General features: G+C 42.3%; 1 protein-coding gene across 4 annotated transcripts in view; it reads left to right on the plus strand.

Moving 5' to 3' along the window:
* MINK1 (misshapen like kinase 1) overlaps nucleotides 1-20,000 on the plus strand; it is a 277,145-nt gene that overhangs the window by 115,273 nt on the left and 141,872 nt on the right. The window lies entirely within an intron of this gene.

Genomic DNA, 20,000 nt, shown 5'->3' on the forward strand with positions numbered 1-20,000 from the left:
AGATGTCAGTATAGCCTCCCAGAGCTGCTGTTTGGATGTAAACTGCTTCCCACCCTCATAGATCTTTTGCTTGAGGATGCTCTAAAGGTTCTCAATAGGATTGAGGTCAGGGGAGGATGGAGGCTACACCATGACTTGCTCTCCTTTTATCCCCATAGTAGCCATTGATGCAGAGGTATTCTTTGCAGCATGAGATGGCGCATTGTCATGCATGAAGATGATTTTATTACGGAAAGCATAGTTCTTCCTTCTGTACCAGGGAAGAAAGTGGTCAGTCATAAACTCCACATACTTTGCAGAGGTCATCTTTACACCTTCGGGGACCCTAAAGGGGCCGACAAGCTCTGTTCCCATGATTCCGGCCCAAAACATGACTCCACCACTGCCTTGCTGACGTCGCAGCCTTGTTGGAACAGGGTGGCCATCCACCAACCATCCACTACTCCATCCATCTGGACCATCCAGAGTTGCACGGCACTCATCAGTGAACAGGACTGTTTGAAAATTAGTCTTCATGTATTTTTCTGCCCAATGCAGCTATTTCTGCTTGTGAGCATTGGTTAGTGGTGGCCGAATGGAAGGTTTATGCACAGTTGCAAGACTCTGGAGGACTCTACACCTTGATGTCCGTGGGACTCCAAAGGCACCAGCAGCTTCAAATATCTGTAATGGTATTTTAGCAGCTGCTCTCTTGATCCGATGCATGAATCTGGCAGAAATCTTCCTCAATGTGCCTTTATCTGCACCAACCCGTCTGTGCTCTGAATCAGCCACAAATCTCTTCATAGTGCGATGATCACGCTTACGTTTTCGTGAAATATCTAATGTTTTCATACCTCGTCCAAGGCATCGAACTATTTCACTCTTTTCGGCAGCAGAGAGATCCTTTTTCTTCCCCATATTGCTTGAAAATGGTGCTCTGCTTAATAATGTGGAACTCCCTCCTTTAGTAGTTTTTCCTTAAATTGGGCTCACCGACCAATCTAATTATCACAGGTGTCCGAGATTGTTTTCAGTGATCAAAAGAGGCCTGACACACAATGCCATCCATGAGTTAAACTGAAAAACAAAATATTTAATCTTTGTGACACTTAAATAGAATTTGCATAATAATTTGGTACAGGGTGTATATATAAATTTAGGGAACAATAACACAGCAAAGAGATAACAGAAAGAAATTTAGGGAGGTAAAGTACTTGCCAAACGTCCTGGTTTAAGCAGATCAAGTTTCCTGAGCCAAAAGGGTGCCTTATCTCCCAAAGTTAGTTCCGATGTTAAAAGGGAGAATCTTCAACTTAGCTCAACTCAGCTTAGCTTAGCTCCTAGCATAACAGCCTTTTTCTAGGAACTCAGCAGGGTGTCTCCTTAAAACAGAGAACCAATCGCCTCATTTGGGGAGGGGTGTTGTAGGCGGGGAGCTCAGGCTATGACCAAATCCCTCCCAAATTATACTACGGTCAATAACGTTTTCTAGGTACATGTAGCATTTTATCCACGGTTAAATTAATACGCAGAATCATCTGCTGAACGTCTAGATATGAAATATGACATACCTGCTGGGATGGTTAAGGAGATATCATTTTCTGCTCCCCTGCTTGTGTCAGCTAGGGGGTGTAATATATCAGACGACTTGTATTAAAGTGAGCGGTCTGAATATATGCCCTGTTTTTATGTAAGTCTTTCATATTCCAAGATATGTAATCATAGGAGAAAGTGGATGCTGAATGTGATGTCTGCTTCATGGCTTCTCTGGAATGTCTTTGAGGCTCAGCGAAGGACTGGTTTATGGTTTTATGATCCTTTTCCAAGCAGAGTCTTGCAGACATCTGGGGGCCAGGCTAATTGGGGTTTATAGCCATGAGCTCTCCCACTAGGCCTTGATGCCTTTTTGAACTCAGCATCCAGGGACCACATTGCACTCAACAGAGAGGGAGGGGGGATTTTGGAGAAGGAGAGAGAGATACAAGATGGAGGGTTTGGAGCAAAATGGATGACCACGCCCAGCTCTGTGTGCACGATTGCTACAGAAGGGGGCTACGAGTCTGTCCTCCTCCTGCAGGGTGATACAGACAGAAGGGGGCTACAAGTCTGTCCTCCTGCAGGGTGATACAGATAGAAGAGGGCTATGAGTCTGTCCTCCTCCTGCAGGGTGATACAGACAGAAGGGGGCTATGAGTCTTCCTCCTCCTGCAGGGTGATACAGACAGAAGGGGGCTATGAGTCTGTCCTCCTGCAGGGTGATACAGACAGAAGGGGGCTATGAATCTGTCCTCCTCCTGCAGGGTGATACAGACAGAAGGGGGCTATGAGTCTGTCCTCCTCCTGCAGGGTGATACAGACAGAAGAGGGCTATGAGTCTGTCCTCCTCCTGCAGGGTGATACAGACAGAAGGGGTCATGAATCTGTCCTCCTCCTGCAGGGTGATACAGACAGAAGGGGGCTATGAGTCTGTCCTCCTCCTGCAGGGTGATACAGACAGAAGGGGATATGGGTCTGTCCTCCTCCTGCAGGGTAATACAGACAGAAGGGGGCTATGAGTCTGTCCTCCTCCTGCAGGGTGATACAGACAGAAGAGGGCCATGAATTTGTCCTCCTCTTGCAGGGTGATACAGACAGAAGGGGGCCATGAATTTGTCCTCCTCCTGCAGGGTGATACAGACAGAAGGGGGCTATGAGTCTGTCCTCCTCCTGCAGGGTGATACAGACAGAAGGGAGCTATGAGTCTGTCCTCCTCCTGCAGGGTGATACAGATAGAAGGGAGTTATGAATCTGTCCTCCTCCTGCAGGGTGATACAGACAGAAGGGGGCTATGAATCTGTCCTCCTCCTGCAGGGTGATACAGACAGAAGAGGACTATGAGTCTGTCCTCCTCCTGCAGGGTGATACAGATAGAAGGGAGTTATGAATCTGTCCTCCTCCTGCAGGGTGATACAGACAGAAGGGGGCCATGAATCTGTCCTCCTCCTGCAGGGTGATACAGACAGAAGGGGACTATGAGTCTGTCCTCCTCCTGCAGGGTGATACAGACAGAAGGGGGCTATGAGTCTGTCCTCCTCCTGCAGGGTGATACAGACAGAAGGGGGCCATGAATTTGTCCTCCTCTTGCAGGGTGATACAGACAGAAGGGGGCCATGAATCTGTCCTCCTCCTGCAGGGTGATACAGACAGAAGGGGGCTATGAGTCTGTCCTCCTGCAGGGTGATACAGACAGAAGGGGGCTATGAGTCTGTCCTCCTCCTGCTGGGTGATACAGACAGAAGGGAGCTATGAGTCTGTCCTCCTCCTGCAGGGTGATACAGACAGAAGGGGGCTACGAGTCTGTCCTCCTCCTGCAGGGTGATACACAGAAGGGGGCCATGAATTTGTCCTCCTCCTGCAGGCTGCAGCATTATAATGGTAGGTTGCTGGTGCTACTTTCTGTTATCGACCAACTTAACTTCTTTGTTGTGTTTTATATCCCTCGGCTTTGTTCACTAATCTGAGAATTGTGTAAGGTGTTTGCTTGATGATCAGCCAAGGTAAGAGAGAGAGGTTGCCAAGGAAAGACATTCACTGTCATCTCTGTTAGAAATAGGGATCGTGCGCACACACAGCTATAGGAGAAAAGGGACTATCCCGAAAATAGGACTACGTAGGTATGTGTGGGACCGCCTCTTCTGAAATAAAATCTAAATCCCAGATGGTTTAGTATCGCCTTGAGTTTACTCCCCAAAGTGGGGTGAAATCTTGCCTTTAATAGTTGTCAGGGGAGAGGGCGTCATCCTTGGAAGATTTTCCCTATCATCTTGTTCTGAGGCGTTTCAAGGAGTGTTGGGTAATTATGTTCGTAAACAGTGAATGTCTTTAGGGCCCGCCAAACTTTAGCATCACATTGCTGTGCATTAACTAACACGTGTTTGATTCATCTATGGCTAGCTTAACCCCCCTGGCGGTATTCCCGAGTGTAGCTCGGGGTAAAGTTTCAGTACCAGAAGAGCTACATTCGGGAATACATTGTAGTGTTGCTCCGGGATCCCTTCTGCACTCACCTTGTCCCCCCTGCAGCGTCCCCGGCCATCTCCTCCGGGTGATGCCGGCATCTGTCTTCCGGGTTCCATTCCCTGCGGGCGTCGGGACAGAACCGGCGTTAAAATTTGAAAATTTTAAAAACTGACATTTACCAATACACTAAAATCACATAATATAACATTCCTGTATCAAACCATTTCACATACATTTTGTCCCGAGTGCTTTGTCCGGCGCCCTGCCTGCATTTTTACTGTTCTTTCTGCCTGGAAACTGAGAAACGTCCATGGCGTCCAAAAAGTGTCCCTTTAGGTCAAAAGCGGTTTTAGACCGGCTAGAGAACAGCGATAGTAAATCAGAACCACTTGCAGAATTGAGTGATAATGATTCGTGGGGGAAATTCGCCATCAGACACTGAAAACGATTCTGCGACTGAGCTCAGCGATGTGCGAACTTGGCGCTCTATTTCACATTTCAGTGTTTTTGGTTTGATTATATTATTGAATTACATTTATTATTATTATTATATTATTTTTTATGATTAATTATTAAATTATAATTTATGATTTCGTGTTTCAAATTTTATCCTCCCCGGGATGTTTACTAGACTCTTGTTCGGACAGATTTCAGTGAGTTATTCCTAAAAATTACAGCCTACAATAAAAAAACAGCATATTTCCATGCAAAAAAATGTACCGCTTTGAGCGCAGAAATATGGACATAATCAGACCGCTAGGGAGGTTAACAGTGTAGTTTGGCTAGTTCAGCATTAACCAGTTGATTTGTAGTCCATGTGTGGCTACAGAAGTCAGTCAGGAATGTTGGAAAACTTCTGTCGATCTCCGGATGCTGCCGCCGATCACTGTATTCTGACAGAAGAGGGTGGGGGATTCTTCCATCCACCTTGCAGGAAACCTGCTGGCTGAGCAAAAAAATACATAGTCGTCTATGGCCAGCTTTACTTTCCCATTCAGGGCACCCCCCCCCCCCCCCAAACCCACCCACTCCTACTCACCTGGCTAGGACTTTACCCCACTCAGTCTGCTGCCTCAGCCAGCAACAATACTCTGAGCTTCCAGGGAAGGGAGAGCTTGTGACCTCTGCTCATGTGACCGTGCTCGGTCCTATCAGCTATTGCTAGGCCTGTGTACTGTCACACAATGGAGGCAGTGACTTCCTTTAAGCTCAGTTCACACTAGCTGTGTAAGCAGGGCGTTTGAGGGGCATTTTTAAAGCTCCTCAAACGTCTATGAAAAATATACACATGGGAGCACATAGTGCTGTTCACACTGAAGCGTTCGCATCGCAGCAAAATTGATGCCTCAAGTCAAGTCAGGAGGAGTTGAAGCCTTACAACGCCTCCCATTCAAGTCTATGGGGACGCTCCTCAAACACCTGGCCAGGTGTTTGCAGGGCGTTTGCAAGGCGTTTGAGGAGCGTTAATACCATTAACTTCATTATAGGCCTTTGTGGTGCGGTTTTAATGCTTGGAAAACGCCTATTAACCGCCTGAAAAATGTGCATAGGGCGCTTGGGGAGCGGTAAAAAATTTGAAAATCGCACCTCAAATCGGCATGACGTCCGACTTTGAAATCGTGCGACTTCACTGTAAGCCACATGATTCAAAGTCGGGATCGGTGTGACCCGGGGGGGTGGGGTGGGGGGGTTACAGTGCCAGTACTTTTGGCCTCTACTGTATTGTTTGTTTCGGATGCAGTTCCAAATGGATGGAAAACATTCCTTCCCTAGACTCTAAAGGCAGTCGAATAACAAGACGAATATAAGCAATGTCCTAACCTGGAAATATCAGCCTGTATTTACATCTTGTTTTCAGAAAAGCAGGAAATCCTTCTTTTTTTCGCTATAATGGTACTCCGTCCCAGCCTGTTTTAATCAGGATACCCAGGCACCCTGTGGTGCCTTCAGGTTTCTTCAGGGGTGCCTTGACAAAATCCTTAGAAATTGCCCACATGTTGTATACAGGCGCAAAGCCATAGGTTTTCATTGTGCACCATTACAGCCTTCCAGCCACTGGCGTCCTAACAACCAATGACATCACCGGTTGATAAGGAGCATGTTGGGCACCAGTACAGCATCCTTGTTGGCCCTCCCCTGCCCCTCTCTGTTAGCATTGGCTGAGGGAGAAGAGAAACACTGGCATACTAGTCAGTACCAGTGTTCAACAGTGTGTTTGTTTTGGAAGAATAAATCCCCTCTAGCACTGGGTGTCCTACAAGTTTTGTTGTTGCTACTCTCCATCATTTCTAAGGGTGCCTTGACTGAGAAAAGGTTGGGAAACATTGCTCTTTTCATTTTTACATTTATTGACTCCTCCCTGCCCTTGTTTCATTTCTGGACGTTCTTTTTTGCAAGCTGGTCCTCAAAACTAAACTGCATATTCTATATGAGGTCTAACTAATGTTCGATATAGGGGCAAGATTTGAGCTAGACCCCAGGAAAACAGCTGAGCAAACTCGCCTCGGCCACGCAGCCCTGCCAGCCAGAAGACATGGATTGTTTCTTCTATAGTTAAAGTGACATTAAACTCTGGTTTAAAAAATAAATATTATATGTTTACTTAAAGGGTAAATACACCCATATTTGGGGTATAACCTGTTACTAAATGAGCAGCTTTCTCTCATCTACCAACCCCCTACCCCCTCCCACCCTCAGCCTCCATTGTGACAGCCCGCCGGGGATCTTCTCCCCGTACCTGCTATCACAGTTTTAAAAAACGCGGCTGTGCGAGGCTCCACCCACCCAGCTGCGTCATTCATTCACAGAATCCTGTGAATGGGAAAACTACAACTACTGTCAGCCTTGGCAGCTGACAGCTTGTAGTTCTCAATGAACTACCAGGGCAGTGGTGAGCACTCTAGGCACTTCATTGCTTCCTCCTGTTATTGTGTAACTGCTTGCCTGTATGTGATATGAGCAGACGGATACATTGACAGTATGCAGAAGCCTTGCATTGCACCTGTGATCTGCTGATCATGAGTGCAATGCTTTACAGGCTCCTAATAAAAAAAAATCATAAATGCACATTTTTTACCTGCAAAAAGATGTGCATTTATCATTTTATTTTTTTTAAAAAGCTGAATTTATTCTTTACCTCAATATAGCATCTGAGTCCACAGCGATGGATCCCTGGGTGACCAACTAGCTGACGCATTTTGAGGTCTCAGAGCCAACCAGTCCTCGAAACGCGTAAGCCAGTTGGTCATCCAGGGATCCATCGTTGTGGACTCAGATGCTATATGAATTGAACACCTCTGTTTACTGTGATGTGCCTATGTTTTATAGGTCGATTGTGAGTATGGTACCTACTTTTTTTATTCTTTCAATAAATATTTTCAACGATAATGCACTAGGTCGGTGCGCCCTCTTTTTGTTTTTCTTTTGCATTTTTTTTTTTTTTTTTTTGCCTGTGATCAAGCTTTTTGTTAGTGTGGCTACATTTGTTCTCTATGGTCCCACTGTATATAGGAATGTAGCCACCCTCTCTTGCTTCCAACATGGACTATAGTATTTGCCTCTTTTGGTAAAGGTGGCCTTCCTGGTTTCTGTCACTTTGGTGCTCAGGGTATCTCCTAGATTGTAAGCTCCCAGGATCAGGCCCTCAAATCCCTCTTGTATTGAACTGTATTGTTGCTGTATTGTCTCCCATTATATTGTAAAGTGCTGAGCAAACTGTTGGCATTATATAAATCCTGTATAATAATAATAATATAATATATAAATCCTGTGTAATAATAATAATATAATATATAAATCCTGTATAATAATATAATATAATATATAAATCCTGTATAATAATATAATATATAAATCCTGTATAATAATATAATATATAAATCCTGTATAATAATAATAATATAATATATAAATCCTGTATAATAATAATAATATAATATATAAATCCTGTATAATAATAATAATATATAAATCCTGTATAATAATAATATATAAATCCTGTATAATAATAATATATAAATCCTGTATAATAATATTATATAAATCCTGTATAATAATATATAAATCCTGTATAATAATAATATATAAATCCTGTATAATAATATAATATATAAATCCTGTATAATAATATAATATATAAATCCTGTATAATAATAATATATAAATCCTGTATAATAATAATATATAAATCCTGTATTATTATTATAATAATAATATATAAATCCTGTATAATAATAATAATATATAAATCCTGTATAATAATAATATAATATATATAAATCCTGTATAATAATATAATATATATAAATCCTGTATAATAATATATAAATCCTGTATAATAATAATAATAATATATAAATCCTGTATAATAATAATAATATATAAATCCTGTATAATAATATATAAATCCTGTATAATAATAATAATAATATATAAATCCTGTATAATAATAATAATATCTGATCTGGCAGCTCTTTCTTGGAAGCAGCTGTTCTTCTACATAGGGATGAGGTGGTGCTTCGTCCTCGATTGTCTTTCCTCATGAAAGTTGTGTTGCCATTTTATTTGAAAACATAGTTTTTTTGTGGGTTGGCTTTGCCATATCCTGAAGTCCAGGCGCCTATCACCACTGTGTGCTTTGCCATCTCTGCTTCTGGGTCCTGTGGTGATCCTTTTCAGCCTTTGCGTGGCCACTGATGAGTTTGCAATCATGAGTCGCACTGTCCCCAGCATTTTACAAATGCCTGGAATGACCCAAGAGTGTAATGAAGAAAGAAGAGAGTTTAATTCCACTTTAATACATGTGTTTATTAGCCTCAGGGCACGCGTCAGTGAGCTTGTGACATTGACATCAGTCTAAGTCGCTTTTGAGATCATGCAGATTTCGACAGCAGTTGGCCTCCTCCTGACCTGCTTTAGCCCAGGTTCACACTGATGCGGTGTGGAATTTGCAGCGGTTTCTGTGTGAATTCTGCATCTCATCAGAATCGCACCGCGTTCATGCGAACCGCTGCGGGTGTTTATGTTAACACCCCGAAAGCGGTCCACAAAACGCGGTGCAGAATTGGCAAATGTAGATTTAGGTAAAGGTGACAGCAGAATCCAATTGATGGTGCTCCAAAGGTGTAGTAGAATTACGCACTCACCAGATGCATAACGTAAATACGCATTGTATAAAAATATGTAGAGGTCCCCTTAAGGGGATGGTGCTCCAAAGGTGTAGTAGAATTACGCACTCACCAGATGCATAACGTAAATACGCATTGTATAAAAATATGTAGAGGTCCCCTTAAGGGGATGGTGCTCCAAAGGTGTAGTAGAATTACGCACTCACCAGATGCATAACGTAATACGCATTGTATAAAAATATGTAGAGGTTACCTTCCCTTAAGGGGATGGTGCTCCAAAGGTGTAGTAGAATTACGCATCTGGTGAGTGCGTAATTCTACTACACCTTTGGAGCACCATCAGTTGGATTCTGCTGTCACCTTTATCTACATTTGCTGATACTTTGCACATTTTTATGTACATTTTAATAGTGTTATAATTGTTTTAGCGCTGCACCCATATATTTGTTATACTATTTTGAAGGTTTTTATTTGGTTACCTTTGGAGTCTTAGCTGCTGATTTTTCTTTTAGACCTTTGATGTGCAGAATTGGATTGCATAGGTGTGAATACCATGCGGTCCGATTCTAGTGCGGACCAAAAAAGGGTCCTGTCCGTTTTGGGTGCGGTGCGATTAGAGCCATACAAAAGGTACGGCTCCGATCGCACCGCACACAAATCGCATGTGATATACAGCACTGCATGTATGTGAACCCAGGCTCAAGGTGGGTTTTTGGAACACTCACAGGACTTTTCATATATAATTCCAATAACATTTTATTATTTTTTTCACTATCATTTGGATATACTTTTTTCATATTAATAATTTTTTTTTTTTTTATTTCTTTCACATTATTTGGAGACTTTTCTAGCACTTTTTGTTTTTCACAGTATTTCCTTTATTCATTTTGATTTAAATTTATTGGACACATTGTAAAAAATTATTTTTGGATTTTTTTCATAGTATTTATAATTGAATGGTTATTCACTGGTTATCACGTTTTGATATTTTATGCACTTGTCTAATAATGACCATGAAGAATTCAGTCACCAGGTTTATTTCATTAATTATATATAATAATCATGTTTATACAATATTAGAGCGCGGCACCCTAATACTATAACCTTTGTCCCTTAATTGCACATACACAGTGGGGATCGAAAGTTTAAAAATTTATATTAATGTGCATAAAGAAGCCAAGGAAAGATGGAAAAATCTCCAAAAGGTATCAAATTACAGATTAGACATTCTTATAATATGTCAACAAAAGTTAGATTTTATTTCCATCATTTACACTTTCAAAATAACAGAAAACAAAAAAATGGCGTCTGCAAAAGTTTGGGCACCCTGCAGAGTTAATATCTTGTACTGCCCCCTTTGGCAAGTATCACAGCTTGTAAACGCTTTTTGTAGCCAGCCAAGAGTCTTTCAATTCTTGTTTGAGGTATCTTTGCCCATTCTTCCTTACAAAAGTCTTCCAGTTCTTTGAGATTTCTGGGCTGTCTGTCACGCACTGCTCTTTTAAGGTCTATCCATAGATTTTCAATTATGTTGAGGTCAGGAGATTGTGAAGGCCATGGCAAAACCTTCAGTTTACGCCTCTTGATGTAATCCCCCGTGGATTTCGAGGTGTGTTTAGGATCATTATCCATTTGTAGAAGCCATCCTCTCTTTAACTTCAGCTTTTTCACAGATGGCATCAAGTTACCATCCAAAATTTGCTGAAATTTTATTGAATCCATTTTTCCTTCTACTCGTGAGATGTTCCCTGTTCCACTGGCTGCAACACAACCCCAAAGCATGATTGATCCAACCCCATGCTTAACAGTTGGACAGAGGTTCTTTTCATTAAATTCTGTGCCCCTTCTTCTCCAAACGTACCTTTGCTCATTGCGGCCAAAAAGTTCAATTTTAACCTCATCGGTCCACAGAACTTGTTTCCAAAATGCATCAGGCTTGTCTATATGTTCATTTGCAAAGTTCAAACGATGATTTTTGTGGTGAGGACGTAGAAGAGGTTTTCTTCTGATGACTCTTCCATGAAGACCATATTTGTACAAGTATCTCTTTATAGTGGAATAGTGACCACAACTCCAGTGTCTGCCAGATCTTTCTGGAGGGATCGTTCAGTCAAACGTGGGTTTTGAATTGTTTTTCTCACAATCCTGCGAGCTGTTCTGTCTGATATTTTTCTTGGTCTTCCAGATCTTGCTTTAACTTCCACTGTTCCTGATGACTGCCATTTCTTAATTACATTCCGAACAGAGGATATTGACATCTGAAAACGCTTTGCTATCTTCTTATAGCCTTCTCCAGCTTTGTGAGCGTCAACTATTTTCAGTTTCAGTTTTCTAGACAACTGCTTAGAAGAACCCATGGTGCTGATTGTTGGGGCAAGGTCACATGAGTCTGGGCATTTAAAACCTTTGAGATTGACATCACCTGGTCTTCCCAGACGATGATTGAGAACAATCCATGACACTGGCAGGTCTCAGCTTGGCAAAGGGGGCAGTACAAGATATTAACTCTGCAGGGGGCCCAAACTTTTGCAGACGCCATTTTTTCGTTTTCTGTTATTTTGAAAGTGTAAATGATGGAAATAAAATCTAACTTTTGTTGACATATTATAAGAATGTCTAATCTGTAATTTGATACCTTTTGGAGATTTTTCCATCTTTCCTTGGCTTCTTTATGCACATTAATACACATTTTTAGCTGGGGTGCCCAAACTTTTGATCCCCACTGTATATGAGGATGTGAAAGGGAGCCTGCGATCTATTAATATTTGAATATAGGAAACAAACTCCAGTGGCTCACAAGTGACTCTATATCCAAAGGTAGGTTTTTCATTCTTAGAGACTTGTATGTGAATGCAAAACTCATCTGAAGCAAACAGAAGCCTATAGACACAGATCCTTAGGGGGAAAAACACAGGTGTGATGTCCTCACTATGCTGTTGCTTGTCTATTCACAATCTGGGACAGATATAATTTGGTTGCAGTGTAGTCTACATAGACATTCAGGTCCTGGACGTTTTGTCTGGTAGGGATGCATTGTTCACAAGACCAGCTGCACAGAATTATGGAGAAAATATTCTTTCTCATGTAACACAAAATTATTTTTGTGTGTTTGGACTTTTGCTAGATTTCAGCTTTAACCCCTTGAGTACCAGCTTGTCTATATCTATTCATTACCAAGTCATTTTTCAGTTCCAAAAGTTCACTTCCAAAATGACCTGTTTTTAGAAAGTACAGATTAGGAGATATGTTGCCTGCACACTTAGGGCTCCTGCACACTTGACTGATTTCTAACTCTTGCCAAACGCCCCTATAGCGTTAGACAGGCGTTTGGGAAGCGTTTTTAACCTCCCTGGCGGTATGATTATTTCAGATTTTTGGTGCTGAAAGCGGTACATTATTTTGCATGGAAATATGTTGTTTTTTATTGTAGGCTGTAATATTTAGGAATAACTCACTGAAATCTGTCCGAACAAGAGTCTAGTAAACTTCCCGGGGAGGATAAAACTTGAAACACGAAATCATAAATTATAATTTAATAAATATTCATAAAAAATAATATAATAATAATAAATTTAATTCAATAATATAATCAAACCAAAAACACTGAAATGTGAAATAGAGCGCCAAGTTCGCACATCGCTGAGCTCAGTCGCAGAATCGTTTTCAGTGTCTGATGATGAATTTCCCCCACGAATCATTATCACTCAATTCTGCAAGTGGTTCTGATTTACTATCGCTGTTCTCTAGCCGGTCTAAAACCGCTTTTGACCTAAAGGGACGCTTTTTGGACGCCATGGACGTTTCTCAGTTTCCAGGCAGAAAGGGCGGTAAAAATGCAGGCAGGGCGCAGGACAAAGCACTTGGGACAAAATGTATGTGAAATGGGTTGAAACAGCAATGTTTTACTATGAAAAATTTGTTTTGAAAAAAATGACATTTTTTAAAATTTTCAAATTTCCGCCGCCGGCGCCCGTACGTCCCGACGTCACAGGGACCGGAAGACAGAAGCCGGATGCCGGCATCGGCCGGAGGAGATGGCCAGGGACGCTGCAGGGGACGCATCGCGGGAGCGCAGGACAAGGTAAGCTCTGCAGGGACCCCCTGAGCAGCGCCGCATGGTAAGCCCGAGTGTAGCTCGGGGTTACTGCTTTTGGTACTGACATTTTACCCCGAGCTACACTCGGGAACACCGCTAGGGAGGTTAATGCTCCCCAAATGCCCTATGCATGGTTTTGAGGCGTTTGATAGGCGTTTTCCAAGCCTTAAAACCACACCACAAATGCCTATAATGACGTTAAATGGTCTTAACGCTCCGCAAACACCCCACAAACGTTTGCCAGGCGTTTGAGGAGCGGCACCATAGACTTAGTGGGAGGCTTCAACTCCTGACTCCACATGAGGTGTCAGTTTTGCGACACTAACGCTTCAGTGTGAACAGCACTGTGCAGAATTTTCATAGGCGTTAAAAACGCTTCCCAAACGCCTGTCTGACGCCTGCCGACAAAGCTAGTGTGAATGTAGCCTTAGGATCTCCAAAATGGCATCCAAGCGGTTTATTAAAATGACCAGTAACCACTTGCCCTCTGGAAGTTTTACCTCCTTAATGACCAGACCATTTTTTTGCGATGCGGCGCTGCGCTACTTTAACTGACAATTGCGCTGTCATGCAATGCTGTACATAAATGAAATTTATAATAAAAGGTGCAGCGCTAAACCCTAAATATATAACATAAATAAAATTACAATAAATATATAAATCAGTGATCTAAAAATCCGTGCAACTAGAAATTAAATAAAGTGCAACTCGTGTATTCCCACCGGGAATATTCAAAGTGTCAAAGTGATCACAGCAATAAATCTGTCAAAATCACTCAAATATAGATCACTACTCAAAATAAGTCCATATATAAATAGTGTCCAAAAACTCTCAATCTTCATGCATGTGATGACAAGTGTCCACACTGTGTATATCCAAACAATGGCTGCAGTGGCCCCTCACCTCCTTACATTGACCCCACAGGGTCAGCTCGCCTTAGGATAAAACACCACTCTGATGTATCACAGGATCCTCCCCAGAGCTATACACTCTGTCAGCAGCTTCCTCCTCAGTTCATATATAAACAGAAAACATTCATAGTGTAAAACCACAATTTATTCAATCCATTTATAATAAGAAATGCCCACTCACATTTTTAAATCTTCTTTATCTGGCTCCTATACCTCATGCTATGAATGCCTTGCATGGGTATTTGATGTAGGGGTTTCAAATATGGCCGCCACGCCGGAAATGACGTCACCGCGCTCCCAGAATCCTCCTCGCGTACCGGCGCGTTGCGTCACGATAGACACGTGACTTGCTCAGGGTTCTAGCGCAGAAGGTCCGTTCTTCAGTATCATAAATGAAATTTAAGTCCTTTTTCCCTACACAAATAGAGCTTTCTTTTGGTAGTATTTGATCATCACTGGGTTTTTTTTTGCACTGTACATGAAAAAAGACCAAAAGTAAAAAACAAACAAACTATATTTTTGTTATAAAACATATCCAATAAAAAAATTTAAAAAATAAAGTTCATAAATATAGGCCAACATGTATTCTGCTACATGTCTTTGGTTAAAAAAAAAAAAAAAAAAAAAAATCCTAATAAGTGTAATTGGTTTGCGTGAAAGTTATAACCTCTAGAAATGGCGATATATACTGGAATTTTTATTTATTTGTATATTTATTATTATACAGTATTTATAAAGCGCCAATAGTTCGCTCAGCGCTGTACAATACAAAGGGGTATATACTAGTAATGTGGCGATAGCAGGACTGCGGCAGGCATTGTGACACTTAATGGGAAATCACTAACTGCCACTGACATCTCCACTGACACTAATGCAATGATCAGTGCTAATAAAAAGCACTGACGACACTGGGCAGGAAGGGGTTAACATGAGGGACGATCAAAGGGTTAACTGTGTACTGAGCTGCGATTACTGTGTGCTATTTTACTAGGGGAAATGCTGGTCTGCGAAGCAGAGAGATAAAATGCTGCACATCCCAGCTGACAGGAGAGAGATCTGTGTTGTTTACACTCAGATCCCTCCCCTGTCAGCTGATCTGGTGATCACCGAGTGATTAGATATAAGCCTGAAAGGTGATTGACATCTTTGGGAGCCAATGACAGCACGGGTAGAGCGGCGCACACGCCCCCCTACCCAGAAATGTGAAATCACATATATTTACATGATTTTACACAGACCGGCCGCCCTGTAGCAGTAAAACTGTTGTAGGGTGGCTGGGAAGTGGTTAAAAAACCCATTTGGAATCTATTTTGGAGATCGTTGGTGGCCTGGCGACATATCTTTAAATCTGCGCTGTATTGTTGTCTCCAGCTGGTGGTCACTGCAGCACCTATTTACCTTGCAGCCATTTCCAGGAAGGTATGCATTGGGAATATTTTTCTGGACTTTTTGGAAAGTAGACACCCCAAGGTGATCTCTTTTTTTTTGCCACAATTGTAAGCTTGGTAATGGTGCACTAGATCAGGGTTCTCAACCTTTTTTTTTCCCCAGCCAATGCACCCTTTAAAATTGTGCACAATCTCGAGGCACCCCATTTCAAAATGCAAAACAATTAAACTAGTCCTGCAGGATCCACAGATGTAGGACACACATTAGTGCTGATTTATGTTGGGTGTCTGACTGGGTATTCCAGCCTTTCTTCTTCCTCATTTTCTCTCCCCTCCACAGCTAACATGACCCCAGTGATGACAGGGGTTGGGGAGGTCAAACAAATGCTATGCAGTCGCCCAATGTCCTCCTCATCAACCAGTGATATCAGTGGTTGTTGGAATGCTGCTGGCATCCAAGGCTGTAATGTTGCACGAAGGAACCTGTGGCTCTTTGTAACAAAAAATCAGGCCTGATCCACTCGCTGGCTTGTACACAAAATTTGGACAATATTAGGCATTTTGCCAAGGCACCCTGAAGAACCCAGAAGGCACCCTGGTTGAAAAAGGCTGCAGTAGATACATCTACACCTCCTCCGTTGGTCACTTGATATACTCCCATGGCTTCCAGTATCTTCTCTATGCTGATGACACACAAATCTATCTCTCTACTCACCTCACCCCTTCAGTCTCCTCTCACATAATTACTGACATATCAGCATAGATATCACTCCACTTCCTCAAACTCAATCTTTCTTAAACAGCTCATAATATTCTCTCCAGCCCGTGCCCCCTCCCCTGACTTCTCCTTCAAGATCAATTATACAACCATCAGTTCCTCCCTTTGTGCTAGGTGTAATGCTGGACTCTGACCTATCCTTTCAGGCCCATATCTAATCACTGTCCAAATCTTGTAGACTTCACCTCCGCGACATCTCCAAAATACTCCCCTTTTTAACCATTGAAACCACTAAGCAACTTATTCACTCCCTTGTTATCTCTCGCCTTGACTATTGTAACTCCCTCCTCATTGGTCTACCTAATCGCAGGTTATCCCCTCTTCAGTCTATCATGAATGCTGCTGCCAGACTCATCCACCTTACTATCCGTTCTGTATCTGCCGTCCCTCTCTGCCAATCCCTCCACTGACCTCCACTCAGTGTCCTCCACCCCTCTCTGCCAATCCCTCCACTGACCTCCACTCAGTGTCCTCCACCCCTCTCTGCCAATCCCTCCACTGACCTCCACTCAGTGTCCTCCACCCCTCTCTGCCAATCCCTCCACTGGTCTCCACTCAGTGTCCTCCACCCCTCTCTGCCAATCCCTCCACTGACCTCCACTCAGTGTCCTCCACCCCTCTCTGCCAATCCCTCCACTGGTCTCCACTCAGTGTCCTCCACCCCTCTCTGCCAATCCCTCCACTGGTCTCCACTCAGTGTCCTCCACCCCTCTCTGCCAATCTCTCCACTGACCGCAACTCAGTGTCCTCCATCCCTCTCTGCCAATCTCTCCACTGACCGCAACTCAGTGTCCTCCACCCCTCTCTGCCAATCTCTCCACTGACCGCAACTCAGTGTCCTCCATCCCTCTCTGCCAATCCCTCCACTGGCTTCCCATTGCCCAACGGATAAAATTCAAAACATTAATAACATACAAAGCCATTTACAATTCTGCCCCGAGCTTCATCACCAGTCTTATCTCCAGATATCACCCAAAGCGTCCTCTCCACTCCTCCAAAGACCTCCTGCTCTCCAGTTCCCTTGTCTCTCATGCTCATCTCCAGGACTTCTCCAGAGCCTTTCCCATCCTCTGGAACTCCCAACCACAATCTGTGCGGCTATTCTACTCTATCTACTTTTAGGCGATCTCTGAAAATGTATCTCTTCAGAGAAGCCTATCCTGCCTTCAGCTAATAACCAAATCTATTTCTCCCACCAGTTCATCCTCCAGTTATTAAGTTTTGTTCCACCAGCCCCTTCCTATTAGATTGTAAGCTCCCAAAGAGCAGGACCCTCCTATCCCTCTTGTATTGAACTGTATTGCTGCTGCATTGTCTCCCTTTATATTAGAAAGAACTGAGAAAACTGTTGACGCTATATAAATCCTGTATAATAATAATAAAGGTCATACACAGAGGGAGGTAGGAGATAGGGGTTTACTATGCATAAGGTAGATGAAGGTGGTAAAATACAGGTTACTGCAGAAACCAGATGGAAATCAAACGTACCCTGTGGGGGGCTTTAAAGGATTAAAAAAAAAAAACCTCCACAATAATGGTGCTAAAAACTCTCACCTGAATAATTGATTGTCATTCATCAGATCATCCTTCCTCCTCTTCCTCCCTTGTGACAGGAAGGGGAAGGTTCTCTATAGTGATGATTAATTACAACAATCACAAGGTACAGTGCCACTCAGATCAGCTCTGTACAAAACATACTGACCACCTAAAGGTATTTTCTTTTTTCTGTTTTTTTTCTTCTGCAGTATTTTGTGTTTATATACCACATTGCAGAAATAACTGACTGCCACTCTGCCTTTTTTAAACATGGCAGTACTGAAGTGGTTAAAGCCCAGCTTCAGCCAAAACATTCTTTATTTTTTTAGCTTTTTTACAGAGTGGAGATGAGACCCTTTTAGGTTTTTATTTGCAGTCTCCAGTGGGGGTACGAACGACATTTAAAATATTTTTTTCCCAGTTGAAAAGGAAAAGGTTAGACCCTCAGTTTACTGTCTGTCTTCTTGTCCCGGTGACCAACTCTCAAATTATTTCCCCTTCCGCTGTTACTGGTATAGTAAGTAAGGTGATATCTCCCCAGTGGGCTCATGGACGGGAATACAAACTTAACAGAGGTATTTACACATACTAAGTCTGTTCAAAATCCAGAAAAGTTTTGGCTGGAGATGGGCTTTTAGCAAATTATTATTATACAGGATTTATAGAGCGCCAACAGTTTGCGCAGCGCTTTACAAAATGAAAGGAGACATTAATGTTTTAAATGTGGGACCTCTTTTGTAGCGGACCTGAACTGAAAGGGTGAAGATTCGCTGTCTTATGGTGGACATCTGAATTTTTAAATTGTGCCTGAGCAGTACACTGAAAAACGTACCTTCAGTCTGGAAATCCTCCTGATAAGTAGCTGTACATATCTTGTGCCTAGGCACTCCGCTTTGAGCTGTATATCTGCAATATGAGATCATCTAGGGCACTGCTGACTCTGACTGGTAGCTTCTCCATATGTTGAGTGGGATTCAGTGAGGTCACTGCTGTGCTGCTCCCTGTTCTCCTAGCTGCAGAGGAAGCAGTTCCTTAGAACCTGCAGTTCAAAGAGCTCCCTGCTCCTGCTTCTATATCTATCTATCTATCTATCTATCTATCTATCTATCTATCTATCTATCTGTCTGTCTGTCTGTCTGTCTGTCTGTCTCATATCTATCTATCTATCTGTCTGTCTGTCTGTCTGTCTGTCTGTCTGTCTCATATCTATCTATCTATCTATCTATCTATCTATCTATCTATCTATCTTATATCTATCTATCTCATATCTATCTATCTATCTATCTATCTATCTATCTATCTATGTTATATCTATCTATCTCATATCTATCTATCAATCTCATATCTATCTATCTCATATCTATCTATCTCATATCTATCTATCTATCTATCTCATATCTATCTATCTATCTATCTATCTATCTATCTATCTATCTATCTATCTATCATCTATCTATCTCGTTATCTCTCTCTCTCTCTCTCTCTCTCTCTCTCTCTCTCTCTATTATCTATCTATCTATCTCCTCAATATAGTAATTCCATAATGGAATAAAGGCCAGCTTCAGGATGCCTATAGAACAGTGTTTCTCAACCTTTTTTCAGTCAAGGCACCCTTTAAAATTATGGACAGTCCAGAGGCACCCTTGCAAATTATAGACAGCCTTGAGGCACCCCAATCTAAAATGAGGTGCCTCAAGAATGTCCATAATTTTAAAAAGGCACCCCATTCTAAAATATGAAAAACGATTATAGTTTTATATAACGCTGCAACATCCACACATGTTGGTCACCCAACATTAGAGGTGATTTATTCTTTCAAAGCAAATACACTTTTGCACACTGGTACTGATTAGTATTCCAATGTTTCTCCTCTCCCTCTGTTTATCTCTATCACTGAGCTAATGTGAGCCCCAACACTGATGGAGGGGGCAGGGGAGGGTCAAACTAGGATGCTGTGCAGGCAGCTGACATTCTCCTTATCAACTGATGATGTCCTTGGTTGTCAGGATGCCGGCAGCTAGATGGTCATAATGGTGTACAATGAAAACTTGCTGCTTTGTGTAACTAAAAGTCAGGCTTCTTCCACCCACTGGATTGTATACAAATTTGGTGCAATTTTAAGACATTTTGGCAAGGCACCTCTGAAGAAACCTCAAGGCACTCCAGGGCGCCTGGGCACCCTGG

This window comes from Staurois parvus, unplaced genomic scaffold, assembly GCF_062004578.1.
Source record: "Staurois parvus isolate SC_StPar_1 unplaced genomic scaffold, SC_StPar_1.0 ptg000463l, whole genome shotgun sequence".
Lineage (NCBI taxonomy): Eukaryota > Metazoa > Chordata > Amphibia > Anura > Ranidae > Staurois > Staurois parvus.